Raw genomic sequence first — 22,056 nt, 5'->3', positions numbered from 1 at the left:
ATCGGATCATAACAATAATATAGTCCTTAAGCATTCTTTAAGACTTCGTGAAAATACAAGTGCTTCTAGCATGCATATCAACCTACATGACTCAACATCACTTTAATGTTATCACTACACTCGCATCAACATCACAAATGAGTTGGTAAATCATCGCAAAAGGGATCATGGTATATGCATGAGCTACATGATATGATAAATAAATAAAGCTATAAAAAAACTATATGGCAAAAATTATGCAACTATATGAACTAACTATCATGAATATGCGGCTATATGACACACACACAAAATATTCTTTAACTACCACCCCCAAACTTAAAATCTTCACTGTCCCCAGTGAAGGTAGTAGAAAGGAACACAGGGTATACCTACTCGGAGTCATCATCATCATCACCCTCAGTGGGTGGTGTATCAGGAGGCGGATATGCAAAGTCCTCACCAAAAACTGGCCAGTGGATGTCAGCTCCAAGGCCTCGAAAAGCAGTCCCTAGCGCAAGGGTGAGCTCCTGAGCAAACCTGCTCTGCGTCTCATACATAGCATCCATCCTCCGTGACAGCCTCCTATATTGGGCATCAGCCATCCCAGCACCCTCCTGAGCTCTCGAAGAACCAGCCTCATCATGCCGTGGCCTCGCCATGGTAGCACCTCATGCTGGACGCCCTCCTGGAAGATGATAACCCAGCCCATGCACCTCGGGCTCACCACCGGTCCACTCCTGCATCGCATTCAGAGTCCCGGAATCAATAGGAGCGGCCAGCAACTGCATCTGCTCATGAGACGGCCACTAAACTCCCACCACTCGGCAAAGCTTCATAACCTGTGGATGCATAAGGGATTTTCATGTGCTTAGCTCCCCTCAAAAACTGCAGAATTCCTTGGTAGATGAACTCACAGGTCCACATAGTACTCCTCATTCAAAATTCCCCACAACAACTGTGCTCTCTCAACTGTGACCTCATGTGCATGCGAAGACGGCAGAATATTAGCACAAATAAACGCATTCCATGCTCGGGCATACCTGTTCATCGCGATCGCCGGAAAGTGATGATACTCATTAGCTCCAGTCTTGAAGGTCCAAACTATGCCCGGCCTACAGAGAGTAGCACAAATCAAATCCAAGTCAAAATCCTCAGCAGTTTTCTCGTTCCAGTTTTCCTCCGTGGGCTTCCTCTCTCGCTGCCCAATCACATGACGAATTGCCGCTGGGTGATAATCAACCGTCATCCCCCGGACCACATAAAACCCATTCTTCTCGGCCTTCCCGTTCACATAAAACTCGTGAACCACGCTCATCGGTACTGCTTCAGGTGACTCATAAAAAGCTATCCACCCCTTCTCAACAATCATATGCAACAACTCACCATCCCTCCCCGATGGTAAAAACCCCCTCTCCTTCAGAATCGGCTTCCCTAAAAGCCTAGTGTACTCCTCCTCCGCAGCCCTATCATTCAACCGAGGCCTCGCAGCAGTACCCCTCGAAGAATCAGCCGTAGGCACAGTGCTGCTGCTATCAATAGTCCTTGCTCTCTTGCGTGCCATTAAATCTGAATAAAAGTGCTTGCGAATTGTGTTTGGGAGAGGGTTTGAGTGTAAAAATTGTGTGGAAGATATATGGGAGAGGTGTATGTATATATAGGGAATGGATTAGGGTAGAATTTGAATAGGAGTGGGTTTATGGGTAAAAATCATGGGATAATGGGGAATAGGTCGTGCGTTTTATGGGCTGAAATTTGTGTTTTCATTTTTCTAATTTTTTTGGATTTTTAGTGAACTGAAAAAAATTCATTCAGCCGACCCCTGAGCGGTCACTCAGCAAATCTGAGCGGTCACTCAGCAAATCTGAGCGGGCGCTTAGCTTGCTGAGCGGGCGCTCAAGGGCTCACTGGAAAAAAAAAATTCAGCCCGGTTTTTCTGATTTTTTTGTGGTTTTGGATAGGTTATTAACTTTTAAGGGTTCCTGTAACAACAAATCATGGGTTGCCTCCCACGCAGCGCTTCTTTTTTGTCATTAGCTTGATGTTGCATACCATCCTCAAATTGACAATAAAATGGCACTAACCACTTCTCGGTTTTCCGTGTCCCCATAGTAGTGCTTCAAACGTTTACCATTAACCTTGAATGCTTGGTCCGGATCATTCTCAAAAATCTCCACCGCTCCGGGTGAAAACACAGTTTTAACAATAAAAGGTCTAGACCACCTTGATTTCAACTTCCCAGGAAAAAGTCGGAGATGAGAGTTGAATAGGAGAACTTGTTGCCCCGGCACGAATAACTTAGGATGTAGCTTCCTATCGTGCCACCTCTTCATTTTTTCCTTGTACATTTTGTTGTTCTCGTACATTTGGAGTCTAAATTCATCAAGTTTATTAAGCTGAAGCATTCGCTTCTTTCCAGCTACATCTAGATCCAGGTTCAACTTTTTCAACGCCCAATAGGCCTTATGCTCAAGCTCCGCAGGTAAATGACATCCCTTACCATACACCAGTTGAAACGGGGACATACCAAGTGGAGTTTTGTATGCTGTTTTGTAAGCCCAAACAGCTTCATCGAGCTTTAAAGACCAATCCTTCCTTGACGGACAAACAACCTTCTCTAGAATACGCTTGATCTCTCTATTAGACACTTCCGCTTGACCATTTGTTTGCGGATGATAGGCAATAGCAACTCGATGATTCACATTAAAATGCTGCATCATAGAAGTGAACTTATGGTTGCAAAAATGCGACCCTTCATCACTTATGATTACACGAGGCGTTCCAAACCTTGTGAAAATCTGCTTATGAAGAAAATTCAACACTGCCTTTGCATCATTTGTCGGTAGAGCTTTGACTTTTACCCATTTTGAGACATAATCGACTGCCAGCAAGATGTACTGATTGTTGCAGGACGAGACAAAAGGCCCCATAAAATCGATTCCCCAAACATCAAAGACCTCGACTTCAAGCATCACATTTAACGGCATCTCATCCTTTCTCGTCAAATTTCCCACTCGTTGGCAACGATCACACCTTAAAAAACACTGGTGAGCATCCTTAAACAAAGTAGGCCAGAAAAACCTGCTTGTAGAATACGAGTTGCCGTCTTCTCACCACCATAGTGTCCACCATAAACTGTGGAGTGGCAGTCTCATAATATCCCCTCCGTCTCACAGAACGGGATACATCTCCTGATGATCTGGTCAGCTCTCTGTCTAAACAAATATGGTTCATCCCACATATACCACTTCACCTCATGCAGAAACTTCTTATTTTGAGCTGAGGTCAAATTAGGAGGCAAAATATTGCTGACTGGATAGTTTACAATATCTGCAAACCATGGCTCTTCCTCCTGAACTGCGAACAACTGCTCATCCGGAAAAGATTCTTTGATCAATGTCTTATCCTGAGAAGTAGACTCGGGATTCTCCAATCTAGAGAGATGGTCAGCTACTTGATTCTCAGTACCTTTTTGATCTTTGATCTCTAACTTAAATTCCTGTAGTAAGAGCACCCAATGAATGAGTCTCGGCTTCGAATCCTTCTTGGAAACCAAATAGCGAATGGCCGCATGATCAGTGAACACTGTCACTTTTGGCCCAACCAGATAAGATCGAAATTTCTCGAAACCAAAGACTATAGCTAAGAGCTCCTTCTCAGTAGTGGTGTAGTTCATTTGGGCCCCATTTAAGGTCTTGCTAGCATAGTAGACCACATGAAAGAGATTATTCTTGCGCTGCCCAAAAACTGCGCCTACCGCATAATCACTCACATCACACATCATCTCAAAAGGCTCTGTCCAATCCGGTGCTGTAATAATTGGCGCAGTGATTAAACTCTTCTTAAGAGTCTCGAATGCCGTCAAACATTCATCATCAAATTTGAAAGGCACATCTTTCTCAAGCAAGTTGCACAACGGCTTAGATATCTTCGAAAAGTCCTTGATGAAACGCCGATAAAAACCCGCATGATCAAGAAAACTACGGATTCCTTTCACAGAAATAGGTGGTGGAAGATTTTCAATCACTCCCACATTGGCTTTATCCACCTCAAGACCCTTTCTAGAGACCTTATGCCCAAGAATAATGCCTTCACACACCATAAAATGACATTTTTCCCAATTAAGCACCAAATTAGTTTCCACACACCTTTTGAGCAACGCACGAAGATTATTCAAACATTCATCATACGAATGTCCAAAGACGGAGAAGTCATCCATGAACACCTCGACATTATTCCCAATCATGTCAGAGAATATAGCCATCATACATCTCTGAAAAGTGGCCGGTGCGCCATATAACCCAAACGAAACTCTGCGAAAAGCAAATGTGCCAAATGGACAAGTGAAGGTAGTTTTTTCTTGATCCTCTGGTGCAATACAAATCTGATTATACCCTGAGTAACCATCCAGAAGATAATAATACTCATGACCAGCCAACCTGTCAAGCATCTGATCAATAAATGGAAGAGGGAAGTGATTTTTCCTCGTGTCCTTGTTTAACTTTCGGTAGTCCATGCATACTCTCCATCCTGTAACTGTTCGAGTGGGAATGAGCTCATTCTTCTCATTTGCTACCACAGTTATACCTCCTTTCTTAGGCACACATTGTACGGGGCTCACCCAAGAACTGTCAGAAATAGGATAAATGATGCCTGCATCCAGCCATTTCAGAATTTCTTTCTTCACCACCTCCTTCATGATAGGATTAAGTCTGCGCTGTTTCTTAATAGTTGGCTTACTACCCTCTTCTAGCAGAATCTTATGCATACAATATGAAGGGCTGATCCCTTTGATGTTTGCTATGGTCCATCCAATAGCTAATTTGAATTCTCTCAAAATCCTTAAGAGCTTGTCCTCCTCACTACCTGAAAGGTCAGATGCAATAATAACAGGTAATGTAGATGTATCTCCTAAAAAAGGATACCTCAAGTGTTCAGGTAATGGCTTGAGCTCCAAGGTAGGTGCTTCCTCAATTGATGGTTTGAGCTTTCCTTTAGCATTCTTGAGGTCAGAAGTACCAAGAGATTCAAACGGCATGTCCAGCTTTCGCCTCCAGGGAGAAACATTAATGTTATTCCCAGTGGACTAACAATGAGATTTACAGAAGGGGGTTGAATGTAAATCTCAAAACTTTTTCAAGTTTTGAGCAGTTTCTAAGGCTAAGTGTTTCTAAGAACAAGTGTGTGTGAATTATTTGAAGCCAATGCAGACAGATATATATTCAAACACAAATGTAAAGAACACAGAGAACTTAAAACTTTTCTGGTGGATTTGTTGTTCCACCAGAGATGTGTTATTTCAGAAAATCTGTGATTCAAAGAATTAAATCACAGCTCTTCCTAGTACAAACTAGATGATTTTCTCTCTGGATTTTTCTAAACAGCTCTGGAAAATTCATATCTAATTACTAGCTGCTACTTGGTTTATATATCACCAAGTTTACAAGTGAAGACAAACTGTAAAATATAATTAAAAAGGCTCTTCACATGTTTCTTCTTCATTTCTCTATCCAATGCAATCTAGGATAATATGTGAATCTTTGAACACTTCCTTGTTTGCACCAGAATGGAAATGCTGCATTTTCTTGATTCCTCCAAGAGGCTTCCACATTCCAGTTTGTCTCTGTCAACCCATGTGCCTCTGTCAGCTTATGAACTGTCACTATCAACTGCTAATGAACTAAGCATCCGTTGAAGCTTTCATCCGTTGATGCCTTATCCGTTGAGGCTTTATCCGTTGAAGCTTTATCCGTTGATGCATTATCAGTTGAAGTCTTTATCCGTTGAAGCACTTATCCATTGATGGATATTATCCGTTGAAGCATTAGAGACATCCGTTGAAGCTTTATTTCTTATCCGTTGAAGGTCTTCAATATCAGTTGATACTTCTTCACTTATACAAAATTACAAGGCATGAAATATTTACAATTAGCCCTCCTATTTGCATATCCACTAGTAGTCAACATGACTGATACTTTCCTACAATATCTAAGAATTACAACTTGAATTCAGAGTATGAAATGTGCTACAATACTAAACTTATTGCTAAGTAAAGCTACTCCTGCAACGGATAGCCAAGATGGTCTTATCCGTTGAGGCTACAAACACTAGATTTCTACTTAAGTGTTTTGTTTAACTTATCATCAAACTAATACACATATTCCTAGCAATCTCCCCCTATTTATGTCTACTAGAAATGTAGGCATAAATTTGGGTTTAGCTTGATGATAGCAAAACACTTGACAAATATATAAACTGTAATAAAGCAGAAATTCAAAAGTGCTGTAAAAATGTGTATGCTGAGATGGAATTGAGGAATTACATTATTTCCAAGGGTGCTCCTTTAGCCTGAGCAGATTAATTTCTTTTCCTTTGATCCCTTGTTTTATTTCCTAGCCTCATGTCATTCTCCTATATTTGAAGTTGAAGTTGTCTGTAGAATTCAGCATCATCTTCTTCATTGATGTCCAACTTAGATTGCATATCCTTGAGAGTTTCATTACCGGCAATCTTGAGCTGATCTTCAATTCTGAAAAATCTTCTGACTCCTTTGTTATCTCTGAACTCCATCAACCAATGAGGTGATTTGTGAACTATAATTCCTCTTTCTTGAATGAGTAATGTTCTAGGCAAGGCATTGGGCTCCCTCCAAGTTTTCCTTATGTTGGCAATCTTGTTGAGAATCTCAGTCTTGGCAGTCCTGGTAAAGCCAGAATCCCTTTGTATGGCTGAGTAGACTCTAATCAAGGTAGAGTATCCTTCATTCAGAATTCTGTAAAGAGGCCAAGTTCTTTCCCCATCTCCTTTGTATTTGAACACTAGTCTTGCTGGTAGCTGTCTGTAGGCAGCTATTCCCCTTACTTCCTCCAGCTCATCCGGATAGAGTTCAATGTCTGAAAATTCTTTTATGTCACAGATGTGAACATAATCATCCTTAGAGGCTTGAGGCTTAGGCTTAGGCTTCTGTGTGAATTTGATTGAGGCTTTAGAGGGTGTTGATTTGATTCTTCTTATTTGCTTCTTTGATGGTGGAGAAGAGGTTAGGAAGGTGGGCAATTTGATGGTGTCCCAATCAATTGGTTCCTCCTTGGGAATGATTGTTTCACCATGAATGTTCATGAAGGGGTCAGGCACAATGGGTTCAAGAATAGAAGGTAGTGGTTTGGATTTTGATTGGGTTTCTTGAGTCTTATCTACTATCTTTCTCTTTGCATTGGCCTTCTTTCTGTTCCCTTTCTGCCGTTCTTCTCTTTCCTTACTTCTCTCTTCCATATCAGTATCAACCATGTCCCCCACAGCTTCATCTTCACTTTTTTCTTCAATTTCTTTCTGTTCTTCAGCCTGACTTGACTTTAGCTGTTTTTCAAGCTTTTCTTGTGCTCTTTTGTCAGCCTTTAGCTGTTTGGCTTCTTCCTTCAACCTTCTGGTTTCTTCCCTCTTGGCTATTGAGAATTTGGGATGTCCTTGCTTCACACATATGCTCTTTCCCTCTCTGAAGATAATAGCCATGTTCCTCCTTATAGCCACATCCATGGTCTCTTTGTGCTTTGTGATACTTCTACCCAAAAGCTTGTCTTCATCAGGCTTTGGAAGAGGAAAATCCACTCCTTTCATCTAAGCAAGGCTTAGAGGATTCTTTGTAGAGTCCTTATTGGATCTGTTGTTGGGCTTGAAAACCATAGATTTTAGATTCTTGGAAGAAGTCTCTCCAACCTTATTCCTCCCTACTGGCTTGGGCTCCATAATAATTGATTCCACTTTTGTGCTATGCTTCACAGATTATGATTGAGAAGTTGTAGAACCAAAAATTTGTTGCATCTTTTCATCAATCTTCTTCCTTTGCTCTTTGACTTGCAATTCAGCTGCTGCTATCTGGATTAGATCAATTCCATCAAGCTTTCCTTTGATTTGAATAGTTGGAGAAGTGGTGATGGCAGGAACTAGCACTTGAGAGATTTGAACTGTTGTTGATGGCTCTCCTTCCCCTTTCCCTTTATTCTCCCCCTTTTTGTTATCATCAAGGGTAGGGGTCAGGCCTTGTGCTTTTACCAGCTGCATGAGTAGATTTGTTTGAGTTTGTTGATTCTGAAGAATGGTGACCATAGAGTCTTCAATGATCTGAACTCTGGTTTCCAATCTGGCTAGCCTCTTGTCAGCATCAGATTCTTTCCTCAGTCTCCCCAACAAATCTTGCATAGTACCATAAGGTATGACTGAATCCAACTTCTCAGCATTGTAGGATTTCAGATCAGCAATGTCCTGCTTGAGTTCATCCACACTTAGATTCTATTTGAATTGCTGCAACTGCAATAGATGCAGAGAGTCCATATGAGCTTGAAGAATTGCCTTGGTACCACCATCTGTAGTCTCCTGAAGGGCCTTCTGAAATGTCATGACTTGTCTGACCAAAGTGACACCAAACTCTCCTGGTGTTGATGCTTTTGCCCATGCCCATTCAGGAAGATCTGGAACAGAACTTGGGCCTGCTACTCCCCCTAAGTTCATTCTCTCATCCAAAGAATCAGAGTCATCATCATTAGAATTTACTCCAAATTCTTCAGATGGCTCACCAGCTTGAGAAGGAAGCCTGTTAACAGCAGCTTTGTCTCTGAGAAGAGATTCTGAAGTGTGTACAATATTTAAAGTCTGTTCTGCCTCCACATTTCCCTGAGCAGCCAATAATTGATAGGCTGAAACAGGATGAGTAAAAGTGTCAGCATCCAAGGAAATGTTATCAATTATAGCTTTGTAATGTTGCTGAAATTGTCTTTCCTTTTCTGCATCATCCACTTTCATTGACTCACTAGCAATGGCTGGATCCACCCTTATAGCTTCTGTACCTGCCTTTCTCTCATTTTCTCTATTTTCTTGCATCAGGGGCTCCCCCTAGCTCACACACACCCTCACACCCTCACCCTCACCTGCTAAGGTGGCACTCCTCTCACTTACTTTTGCCATGCTGGGAGAAATAGCATGCATATGGTGACTCTCAACCTCTCCTTTTGCCTGGGAGCAACCCAGCCTCTCACTCAAAAGATTACTCCCTTCCCTCAAACCTAAAAGTGATTGTATAGTAACCATGTCCTCTACAGTTGGAATTGTTTCTGTTATGTGTGTAGAGACCATCAACGGATAGAGAGTATCCGTTGATGTGGAAACTGATGGTATCAACGGATAACTGCAGTTAAGCTTATCCGTTGAAGAACAACCACTTGTCAACGGATGAGAGATATCCGTTGAAGAAGGAAAAGATGTAGATATAGAAAGTGACATAATTGTTGAATCTGTGTGAATTGATTTTAAGTGAGGTGACACAGATTCTTCAACTACATCTGAAAGAATTGGCTGATGATCCAACAAATCATCTAAAAGATGATGATCATCAGGTTTTGAGTGGGGCTCCTCCCTTAGTTTTAATGAGGGAGAATCAGGAATTGATGTGAATATCATATCCACATCCAGAGAGGGTGATGGAGAGTTTGATGATTGGTGTGTTTCTATTATGAGAGAATTGGGCTGTGACTCCACATTTGCTGGAATCACATCAAGCTGAATTTGAGAAGGCACAGATACATATGGATGTATCTGTGCTGTGTGTGCCCCTTGTGTGGAAACTAGGGTTTTGGCCTTCTTCTTCCTTGAAAAGGCTTTAATTGGTGAATGTGTGGTTTCAGTTCCCTCCCTCTTTTGGTCTGTGTCCCTGGTTGGGGACTATTTTCAATAGTTGCACCCTTTTGGGAGGATGCAACTAGGGATGTGTTTGACTCCTTTTGAACCACCACAGTCTTTTGAGAGACTGTGGCTTGGCTGGCTTGAGTACCACTCACCTCTCCCACCTTATCCTGGGGGGTTTCTTGATGTTCACCCCTCCCCTCACCACTCACACCCTGTTCACTCCCTTCAGGGTTTATGGTAGTTGTTACAACTGCTGTCTTTTGAGAAACAACAGAGGTAGTTTTCTTTGACTTGAGTTTTGAAACTTTAGTTTTGGTGGCTTTGGTAGGAACCTGTTTGGACAAAGACACAGATTCTATTGCCACACTGGAAGACAAAGAAACAATGGGGTTGGAAATAGTAGGAGTTATAGAAGTGTTTACCTCACTTACCTGTGGTGCATTCATGATTGGCAAATATACCAATGGCACCTGGCTGTTGAGGTTCATTCTCAAAAGTTCTGCAAGGACCCTTTTCTCTTGTGCCCAGCATTTGAGTTTATTATTCTCATTTGATATAACCAATCCTTCAGCAACATGGTTAGCCAATAACATAAAGAATCTAGCATAGTAGATGTTATGTGGTCTATTAGCTTTGTTACCTAATCTGGAACCTAATTCTAGCATGACACAGTTGCTAAAATTAAAGTACCTATCAGAAACTAGCATATAAAGCATATTAACAAGAGCTGAAGTTATGGCATCAAAATTGCTAATCTTCCCAGAGAAAACCTTAATAAAGGCATCTCCAAGAAAACTCCATTCTTTCCTAAGCCCTTTCCTTCTAATACTACCTAAACTAGCAGAATCAAAAGCATAGCCTATGGAATCTAACATAGCAGATACATCTTTATCAGTGTGTGGTGTCATGGCATTATTTTCAGGCAACTTAAAGCAAGACTGTATATCATCACAGTTAATGCAATAATCCTTACCTTTGAGAGATAAGGCAATAGTCATATCTGTGGAGTTGAACTCTGCAGTTGTCCAAATCTCCTCAATCACCTCACAGTAGATGGTTGGGGCTTCCAGCATTGCATAGCTTAGTTTGCAGTCTTTGATGAAGTCCATCATCTTGTGATAATCAGAATGGTCTTCATTCTTTTCAACCAAGGCTACGAAATTATTCTTTTCATAAACAAATCCTGTTTGAGACATAATTTTGACTACTGGTGCCATTGTTGTGAGTAGAGGTTGCAGAGAAAAACTTGAGAATTTTGGGAGAGAAGGAGAATAAAAATTGCAAGAAAGCGTAAAGTGAAAATTAGAATTCAATAGGCTTTTATACTTTCTTGAATTAAAACGTAAAATAAAATGATTAAATGATACTTTCAAGCAAATTACAGTCGTTTAAGAATAAAGAAAACTGTAGAAATTCTGAAAACTACCTTTAATGCAAATATATACAATAGTGTATATTTGTATCAACGGTTAAGTAAAAGAATCGACGGCTGTGACTCACTTAAAGTAACTGATATGACACTTCAACGGATAAGGTAAATAGTTATCTGTTGATGATCAACACCATTTTATCCGTTGAGGGATAAAATTACCAGAAATGTATTTGTCTTTCAATGGATAATGATCATCCGTTGATAGAACAATTTTGGCTTTCAACGGATAGGGAATATCCGTTGATAGAATAAGTTTTACTAAAATCCAACTTTGTTCTTGCAACAAATTCATTTCAGGCTTTAAGACAGATTATATAGAGGACATAAATTTATGAATAATTAAGCATACCTAGCTCACTTCCTAATCTTGTGAATGATGATTCATCAAGTGGCTTGGTAAATATGTCTGCAATCTGCTTTTCACTTGGAACAAAATGTAGTTCCACTATACCTTTCATCACATGTTCCCTAATGAAATGGTACTTGATGTCAATGTGCTTGGTTCTTGAGTGTTGCACTGGATTTTCAGTGATGGCAATGGCACTTGTGTTATCACAGAATATAGGAATTTTGTCAACAGTCAAACCATAGTCAAATAGTTGATTCCTCATCCATAGTATCTGTGCACAGCAACTACCAGCAGTAATGTACTCAGCTTCAGCTGTTGATGTAGAAACAGAATTTTGCTTCTTGCTGAACCATGACACAAGCTTGTTCCCTAGAAATTGACAGGTGCCAGTTGTGCTTTTCCTGTCTATTTTACAGCCTGCATAATCTGCATCTGAGTAGCCAATTAGATCAAAACCAGACTCTCTAGGGTACCAAATTCCTAGATTTGGAGTCCCTTTGAGATATCTGAAGATTCTTTTAATAGCCACTAAGTGAGATTCTTTAGGGTCAGCTTGAAATCTAGCACAAAGACATGTAGAAAACATTATATCAGGTCTACTAGCAGTTAAATATAAAAGTGAGCCAACCATGACTCTATAACTTGAAATATCCATAGACTTTTCAGCCTTGTTTAATTCAAGCTTGGTGGCAGTGGCCATGGGAGTTTTTGCAGATGAACAATCCATTAAGTCAAACTTCTTTAAAAGATCATAAATGTATTTAGTTTGACTAATGAAAATTCCACCACCAACTTGTTTAACTTGTAAACCAAGAAAATAAGTTAGCTCTCCAATCATGCTTATTTCATATTTACTTTGCATTAACTTAGCAAACTTTTTACAAAGCTTATCATCTGTAGATCCAAATATAATATCATCTACATAAATTTGAACAAGTATTTTAGAGCCATTAACATTTCTAAAGAAGAGAGTTTTGTCAACAGTACCTCTTGTGAAGTGATTATCTAGAAGGAATTTTGACAAAGTCTCATACCAGGCTCTAAGTGCTTGCTTTAGTCCATAGAGTGCTTTCAATAGATAATACACATAGTCTGGAAAGTTTGGATCTTCAAATCCTGGAGGTTGGCTTACATAAACTTCTTCCTCCAATTCCCCATTTAGAAATGCACTCTTGACATCCATTTGATAGACTTTGAAATTGGCATGGGCTGCATAGGCTAGAAAGATTCTGATGGCCTCAAGTCTGGCAACTGGAGCAAATGTTTCATCAAAATCTATTCTTTCTTGTTGAGAATAGCCTTTAGCAACCAATCTGGCTTTATTCCTTATGACAATGCCATTTTCATCCATCTTGTTTCTGAATACCCATTTTGTGTCAATAGAACTCTTGTTCTTTGGCTTGGGTACCAGCTTCCATACTTTGTTCCTCTCAAATTGGTTTAGCTCCTCTTGCATTGCTAAAATCCAATCTGGATCCAATAGAGCTTCTTCCACTCTCTTAGGTTCCTCCTGTGATAGAAAGCTACTATACAGACATTCATCTTGAGTAGCCCTTCTAGTTTGCACTTTAGATGTAGCATCACCAATGATCAGTTCAAAAGGGTGATTCTTGGTCCATTTCCTTTGAGGTGGTAGATTAGCTTTAGATGAGGTTGCCTCAGTATTGTCATGATGTGAGATAGAATGTTGATTGGTTGAAACTCCCCCTGAGTTGCTGATCCTTTGAAAGGAATTGGGAGCTCTATCAACTAATGAAATGAATTGATTATCCGTTGACAAAATGTGATCAACGGATGCTTCATTATGAACTTCAACGGATGATGCACTTTGTCTTTCAACGGATGCTGCATTGCTTCTTTCAACGGAAGCTGAATTATGACTTTCAACGGATGCAGCATTTTGTGCATTATCCAAAGGCAGATTCTGAATTCTTCTTGAGATGCCTTCTTCATCATTCTCATCTTCACTATCATCACAATATATCTCAATGTTGTCAAATTTGAGTCCTTCATGATGTCCCTCATCTGTTAGTCCATCAATCTTTTTATCATCAAACACAATATGCACAGATTCCATGACAATGTTGGTTCTTAGATTGTAGACCCTATATGATTTTCCAGCAGAATAACCAACAAATATTCCTTCATCAGCCTTTGCATCAAACTTTCCCTTGTGATCAGATTGATTCCTTAAGATGTAACATTTGCAACCAAAGACATGCAGAAAGTTTAAAGTTGGTTTTCTTCTCTTGAATAATTGATAGGGAGTCATGCCTTTTGCCTGATTGATTAGAGAAATATTCTGAGTGTAACATGCACAGTTAACAGCCTCAGCCCAAAAGTAAGTTGGGAGTTTTGACTCTTCAAGCATTGTCCTTGCAGCTTCAATTAGTGATCTGTTCTTCCTTTCCACCACACCATTTTGTTGTGGGGTCCTTGGAGCTGAGAACTCATGCATGATCCCATTTTCTTCACAGAACAACTTCATAGTTGAATTTTTGAACTCAGTTCCATTGTCACTCCTAATATTCCTTACTTTGAAATCAGGATGATTGTTGACTTGCTTGATATGATTGATAATGATTTCACTGGCTTCATCCTTTGATCCAAGAAAATAAACCTAAGAAAACTTTGAGAAATCATCTACAATCACCAGGCAATATCTTTTTCTTGAAATTGACAATACATTGACTGGTCCAAAGAGATCCATGTGTAGCAGTTATAATGGTTCATCAATTGCAGATTCAAGCTTCTTACTGAATGATACTTTCTTTTGCTTTTCTTTCTGACAAGCATCACACAGTCCATCCCTTGTGAATTCAACTAGAGGCATTCCTCCAACTAAGTCCTTTTTGACTAGATCATTCATTGTCTTGAAATTCAAATGGGACAGCTTCTTGTGCCATAGCCAACTTTCAACTGCACTTGCTTTGCTGAAAAGATAAGTAATGGATTCTGCATCTGTAGAGTTGAAGTCAGCTAAGTACACATTCTCTTTTCCAACTCCAGTTAGAACCACTTTATTGTCCTTTTTACTTGTGACGATACAGGCTTCAGAATTGAAGGAAACAGTATTCCCTCTGTCACATAGTTGACTAATGCTCAATAAGTTGTGTTTGAGAGCATCAACCAATGCAACTTCATCAATGATGACATTTTCTTTTGAAATCAAGCCATATCCCATAGTGAATCCTTTGCTGTCATCTCCAAAGTTTATGCTAGGGCCAGCTCTCTCCTTAAACTCTGTGAGTAGGGTGAAATCTCCTGTCATGTGTCTTGAACAGCCACTGTCCAAGTACCATAGATTCCTTCTTTTTCCCTGCATACAATAAAATCAATCAAGTTGATTTTGGTACCTAAGTTTCCTTGGGTCCAGCCTTGTTAGTCTTTTTTCTAGACTTCATTCCTCCTGCATCTTTTGACTTAGGTAACTTTGGATCAACCTTGATCTCAGATGTGGTTAGTTGAAGTGTAGAGTTAGTCACAGAATCATTTAGCACATTTGATTGAATTTGATAAGGCATACATTGTGCAAACATGTTATTCCACATAGGCATATTGTATGGCATTTGAGGCATACTAAATGCAGTAAAATAAGGATTATTAATATATGGCATGTTTGCAAAATGTGCATGGGGATTCTGATGAGACATAACAGGCATGGCATACAGAGGTGACATAAACATGTTAGGCATGGAGGGATTTGAAGGCATGTGAGTATTTTTAACAGATTGGCAATTATCAGATAGGTGATTAACACTTTTACAATGCACACAGCTTTTTTTAGGAGCATACCTATCAGGTGTGTAATTGTTACGTTTATTAATCCCTACCTTCCCATTTCTTTTAGATTTTCTTTTAGTTTCATTCTTATCCTCAACCAACTTAAGCCTATTTTTCAGCTAATCTAAAGTCATGTGTCCTATATTCACCTTACTGGCATCTTTCGATGTGCTGGCTCCTTCTTTCACAAAGTTCTTGAAAGTTGAATCATCCTTCTTATTGAGATTTTTATTTTTAAAATTACTTGCCTGTTTTAATTGATGAGCCTTCAACGGATGCTCCTTTTCTTCCTTCAACGGATAACTTTCATTATCCTTTGATTCCACATCCGTTGACAATCCATCAATTAATTCTAACTCCTTTTTGTTTTTCTTCCAGGCATTCTCACAGAATGATTCAATTCCCTGAACCTTGGCAATCTGAACACTAACATCCCTAGATGTTTTCCAGGCCTTGATTACCTCTTGCTCACTTTCTAACTGTTTAGAAAGAATTTCTACTTTCTTAACAGCTTCTTCTAGTTCACTCTCAACAGTCAAGCATTTAAGCTTTATCTTTTCAAGCTCAATTACCTGATCCTCTAACACAGCATTCCTATCACTTAAAAACACATTATTCTCTTTGATCCTAGTATTTTCTTTAGCTAGTGATTTCAGGGAAACACGCAAATGATATAATTCATTGGACATATCATTTATGGCTTCATTGCATTCATGTTTAGAAAGCTGAGAGAGATCAGTAGTAATTACCTGGTTGCCTGATGAACTAGTTTCATTTTCATCAGAATTAGCCATCAGGGCTAGGTTGACATATTCCATATCATCATCTTCATTGACCCCATCTGCTGCCCAATCATCGTGAGTGAGAAAAGCTATTTCCTTTTGTTTGAGCAAATCAAAATACTTCTTTTTGTAATCAACTTGCTCAAATTTCTTTTTATCAGAGGTTGGCTTCCTACACTCACTTGCAAAGTGTCCACTCATACCACAGTTATAACATTTAAACTTGGATTTGTCCACCATGTTTTTGTTTGGCTTAGTGAATTTTGTATTTTTCCTGAATTTCATCTTTGCAAACCTCCTAGAGAGAAAAGCCAGATGTTCATCAATATCATCAGAGTCATTCTGACTGGAATTGTCTTCATCCTCAGCTACTTGCTCTTTACCCTTGCTTGATTCTGATTTGCTTGTACCAATTTTGAGACTTTGCATTGTCTTTTCCTCATTCCTGGCTTCAACCTTCTCACTGTTAGCTACAAGTGCAACTGATCCTCCTTTTCTCTTTCCCTTTTCCAACAGCTCATCTTGCTCCATCTCAAGTTCATATGTCTTCAAAATTCCATATAATCTTTCAAGTGTGAAGTCCTTATAATCTTGAGAATTTCTTAGAGAAACAGTCATAGGCTTCCATTCCTTTGGTAGAGACCTTAGAAATTTTAAATTGGAGTCCTTGACTTGGTACACTCTCCCATACAGCTTCAATCCATTCAACAGTTTCTGAAATCTGTTGAAGGTATCATTCAATGATTCTCCTTCTTCAAAGTGAAAATATTAATACTGTTGAATGAGAAGCTGCATTTTGTTTTCTCTAACTTGCTCAGTGCCTTCACAGATAAGCTGCACAGTATCCCAAATTTCCTTAAAAGTTTGGCTGTTGATGACATTGTCATACATATCTTGATCCAGGCCATTAAACAGAATGTTCATAGCTTTCTTGTCCTTGTGGACCTCTTCAATATCTTCAACAGTCCATTTTGCCTTTGGCTTGGGAATAGACTATCCAATAGCAACTGTTGCAGTAGCAGCTGTGGCCACCTTGTGTGGGATGTGAGGACCATTTTCAATGCAGTTGATATAGCTTTCATCTTGAGAGAGAAGATGTAAATGCATCTTCACCTTCCAGTGATGATAGTTATCTCTTTCCAGGATTGGAATCTTTACACCAATATCCTTCTTACTCATGATATTAGCAGAATAGATCTTTAAACTCTTTGTATGTTAAGAGCAAGCTCTGATACCAATTGTTATTCCCAGTGGACTTACAATGAGATTTACAGAAGGGGGGTTGAATGTAAATCTCAAAACTTTTTCAAGTTTTGAGCAGTTTCTAAAGCTAAGTGTTTCTGAGAACAAGTGTGTGTGAATTGCTTGAAGCCAATGCAGACAGATATATATTCAAACACAAATGTAAAGAACACAGAGAACTTAAAAACTTTTCTGGTGGATTTGTTGTTCCACCAGAGATGTGTTATTTCATAAAATCTGTGATTCAAAGAATTAAATCACAGCTGCTTCCTAGTACAAACTAGATGATTTTCTCTCTGGATTTTTCTAAACAGCTCTGGAAAATTCATATCTAATTACTAGCTGCTACTTGGTTTATATATCACCAAGTTTACAAGTGAAGACAAAACTGTAAAATACAATTAAAAAGGCTCTTCACATGTTTCTTCTTCATTTCTCTATCCAATGCAATCTAGGATAATCTGTGAATCTTTGAACACTTCTTTGTTTGCACCAGAATGGAAATACTGCATTTTCTTGATTCCTCCAAGAGGCTTCCACATTCCAGTTTGTCTCTGTCAACCCATGTGCCTCTTTCACCTTATGAATTGTCACTATCAACTGCTAATGAACTAAGCATCCGTTGAAGCTTTCATCCGTTGATGCCTTATCCGTTGAGGCTTTATCCGTTGAAGCTTTATCCGTTGATGCATTATCAGTTGAAGTCTTTATCCGTTGAAGCACTTATCCGTTGATGGATATTATCCGTTGAAGCATTAGAGACATCCGTTGAAGCTTTGTTTCTTATCTGTTGAAGGTCTTCAATATCAGTTGATACTTCTTCACTTATACAAAATTACAAGGCATGAAATATTTACAATTAGCCCTCCTATTTGCATATCCACTAGTAGTCAACATGACTGATACTTTCCTATAACATCTAAGAATTACAACTTGAATCCAGAGAATGAAATGTGCTACAATAGTAAACTTATTGCTAAGTAAAGCTACTCCTTCAACGAATAGCCAAGATGGTCTTATCCGTTGAGGCTACAAACACTAGATTTCTACTTAAGTGTTTTGTTTAACTTATCATCAAACTAATACACATATTCCTAGCAATTAAGATATTGTAATTGCTCGTTGCCATGTTCATCATCAATGTCAAAATCCCCCACTAAGGCCTTTTCTAATGCATCAGACATTAGCATATGATCGAGTTTTGAAGTAACCGCAGAATCAATCACATCCACTTTTAAGCACTCCTCATCTTCTGTAGGAAATTTCATTGCTTTGAATACATTGAAGGTCACATCCTGATCCTGCACCCGCATAGTAAGTTCACCTTTTTGCACATCTATCAAGGTACGGCCAGTAGCCAAGAAAGGTCTTCCCAAGATTATGGGAATCTTCTTATCTTCCTCGAAATCCAGAATAAAAAAGTCTGCAGGAAAGAAGAGCTTATCCACCTTCACTAGCACATCCTCCACTATGCCCCTTGGGTAAGTAATAGAATGATCAGTCAATTGTAGAGACATGTAGGTGGGTTTTGGATCAGGCAAATCCAACTTTTTAAAGATCGACAACGGCATCAGATTGATGCTTGCTACCAAATCACAAAGGCACTTGTCAAACGACAACTTGCCAATGGTGCAAGGAATGGTGAAGCTACCTGGATCTTTAAGCTTTGGAGGTAACTTTTGCTGCAGCACAGCGCTGCATTCTTCCGTTAGAGCAATGGTCTCAAGGTCATCCAGTTTCACCTTCCTTGAAAGAATACTCTTCATAAACTTCACATAACTAGGCATTTGCTCCAGAGCCTCAGCGAAAGGTATATTGATGTGAAGTTTCTTGAACACCTCCAGAAACTTACCGAACTGCTTATCCATCTTTTGTTGTTGCAATCTCTTAGGGAAAGGTGGTGGAGGATAGAGCTATTTCTCCCTCGTATTACCCTCAGGCAGAGTGTGTTCAACAGTAGTCTTCCTTGGTTCCGTCGCTTTCTCCTTTTGCTTAGCTTCTTCATCTCTAACTTCAGCTTCACCTTCTTTTACCTTTTCAGCATCAGCAACTTTCCCAGACCTTAAGGTAATAGCCTTGACTTGCTCTTTAGCTTCCTTCCTGCCTGGTACTTCCGTGTCACTGGGAAGTATTCCAGGTTGACGATTGAGCACTGCATTGGCTATTTGACCAATTTGATTTTCCAAGGTCTTGATAGAAACCGCCTGACTCTTGCACAACAGCTTAAGTTCCTCAAAATCAGCACTAGTGGGTGCAACTGCACTTCCCTGTTGAGGATATGATTGCCTTTGAGCATACTGTTGTGGTTGCTGGAATCCAGGTGGATTGAACTGTTTACTCACACCTTGCTGATATGGTGGCTGAATAGCATTCTGATTATTACCCCAGCTGAAATTTGGATGATTTCTGTTGTTAGGATGATAGGTAGCTGGCATAGGCTGCTGTTGTCGCTGATAATTGTTCACATACTGAACATATTCATTGACAAGAGAACACTGATCCGTAGCATGAGAACCTGTACAAAGCTCACAGACCATAGCTATTTGATTGACTCCATAGGTAGCTAGAGAATCGACCTTCATAGACAGCGCTTGGAGCTGCGCTGCAATAGTTGTGGCTGCATCGAATTCCAGAATACCTGCTACCTTCCAAGGCATCATCCTCTGAGTTGGGTTTTGATGCTCATTTGCAGCCATAGTCTCAATAAGATTATAAGCCTCAGTATAGCTTTTGGCCCACAAGGCGCCTCTAGCTGCTGCATCGAGCATGGGCCGAGATTGAGCCCCCAAACCATTATAGAAATCAGTGATCACCATCCAATCGGGCATTCCATGATGTGGACATTTTCTCAACATTTCCTTGTAGCATTCCCAAGCTTCGCACATAGATTATGTAGGTTGCTGCGCAAACTGAGTAAGAGCAGTTCTCATAGCAGCAGTCTTTGCCATTGGATAAAACTTCACCAGAAACTTTTGCGCAAGATCTTGCCAAGTAGTGATGGACCCAGCTGGTTCAGAATGTAACCAGTCCTTAGCTTTATCCCTCAGTGAGAATGGGAAAAGCCTCAGCTTGATAGCCTCATCAGTCACGCCATTATATTTGAAAGTACTGCAGATCTCGACAAAATTCCTTATGTGCATGTTGGGGTCTTCAGTCGCAGCACCTCCAAAAGAAACAGAATTCTGCACCATCTGAATAGTGCCCAGCTTGATTTCAAAGGTGTTAGCTTGAATAGCCGGATGAAGAATGCTTGACTGAATTTCATCAATTTTAGGCCGCGAGAAGTCCATAAGAGTTGGATCGGCCGGAACAATACGATCACCCATGATTACTGGTTCTTTTTGCTCACTTCCTGAATCCAAATCTTCAAAATCTATCTTCTCCGGAATATCAAGAACTTCGTCTGTCTCCTCAGCTGTATCTAAAGTCCTCTTGCGAGTACGAGAACGAGTTTGCATAAATGCTCGCTAAAGTACCTGAAACATATATGGAAATAATAACTAACACGTCTTAATCACTGAGTCCTAACGACCAATGATGGTAAGTACATAAACTAAACAAATACGCCGAGTCCCCGGCAGCGGCGCCAAAAACTTGTTAGGGCGAAAACATGCGCTAATAACACACGCAAGTATACGCGTTCGCAAGTAATATAGAATACATTCTAGTTCGTTCCTACAGAGACTCAGACTAATTATGTTCAATTAAACTCACTCACCAAAGTATGTTTACTTCTCAATGTTAAGACAATAACACTTATATTTGTTACTAATTATTAACTACAATTAACTACTAAAATTAACCACTTGATTAACACTTCGAATTAACAATATTAAAACACTCATGAGATCACAACTTCATTACTACTTCCTTCAATAGTCATTGTTATTACCCTTAGCATGGAACAATGATGATATTAATCGAATAATACGAAACTGATAAAAGCCAACTTTCATTGTACTAATACCATTCTACCAAACATCCACAATTAAGATAGAAGTTGAATAGACATCAATTATGTTGAGTCCCTATATGTCTACAGAAATTGACAACATAATGAATTAAGCACAAGTTATTCCTTTTGATTACACAGGGCGAATAAAACGGTTAGAGTTATCCACTAATCATGCAACATCATACATGAACCTATGCTAGCATGGCAAGTTCTAAATCTCGAGATCCACCGTCGCTTCCCAAGAGATTAACACCCTATCTTATATGTTCACGACGCACATAAGACAAATACACACAACCAATACTAGATATCATACAATCATCACACACTAAGGTATTAAACAACTAACTAAAGAATTCCATAGTAAATCCGTTACGACCCCATGATCACGATTAGCCCATGTTAGCACTTATCGTCATCATGGGTTCATATGAAAACATGATAAATAAACACAAAAGAATAATAAATAAACTAATTATATTAAACCAGAGTACGTCACAAGAGTAAATAGGTTCAAAGCAAGGAAAACTAGCATCCAACGTTACAACAAAATAAAGAATCACAAGAAAATATATTTCCTCTTCGTTGCGGTGTGCTAAAACGGTCTTCTTCCTTATCTCTTTCGCTCCTCGATTAATACAACGATTCAACACACATGAAACATCTCTGAAATCTACTCATATAGAAGTTCCATAAAACTCAGATTACTCATAAGTTAGAAGCCAAACAGAAATAGGAGTCTAAAATAAATATTAAAATTTCCCGACCCTGAGCGGGCGCTCAGCATAGCTGAGCGGGCGCTCAGACCCCTACTGGAAAATGTCTGATTTTTGCTCCATTTCTTCGCTGTAATCTGCTC

At 39.5% G+C, this 22,056-nt stretch overlaps 1 non-coding gene across 1 annotated transcript; it reads left to right on the top strand.

Annotated features, from left to right (window-relative positions):
- The first annotated feature begins 20,068 nt into the window (after positions 1-20,068).
- Positions 20,069-20,175, top strand: LOC141669699 (small nucleolar RNA R71). The gene has a single exon (XR_012553967.1). It is a non-coding gene; the product is annotated as a small nucleolar RNA R71 (small nucleolar RNA).
- The last annotated feature ends 1,881 nt before the right edge of the window (positions 20,176-22,056 follow it).

Source organism: Apium graveolens, chromosome 6 (assembly GCF_009905375.1).
Source record: "Apium graveolens cultivar Ventura chromosome 6, ASM990537v1, whole genome shotgun sequence".
Classification (NCBI taxonomy): Eukaryota; Viridiplantae; Streptophyta; class Magnoliopsida; order Apiales; family Apiaceae; genus Apium; species Apium graveolens.
The sequence above is the reverse complement of the archived record's forward strand: the minus strand, read 5'-3'. Positions and strand labels throughout refer to the sequence as shown.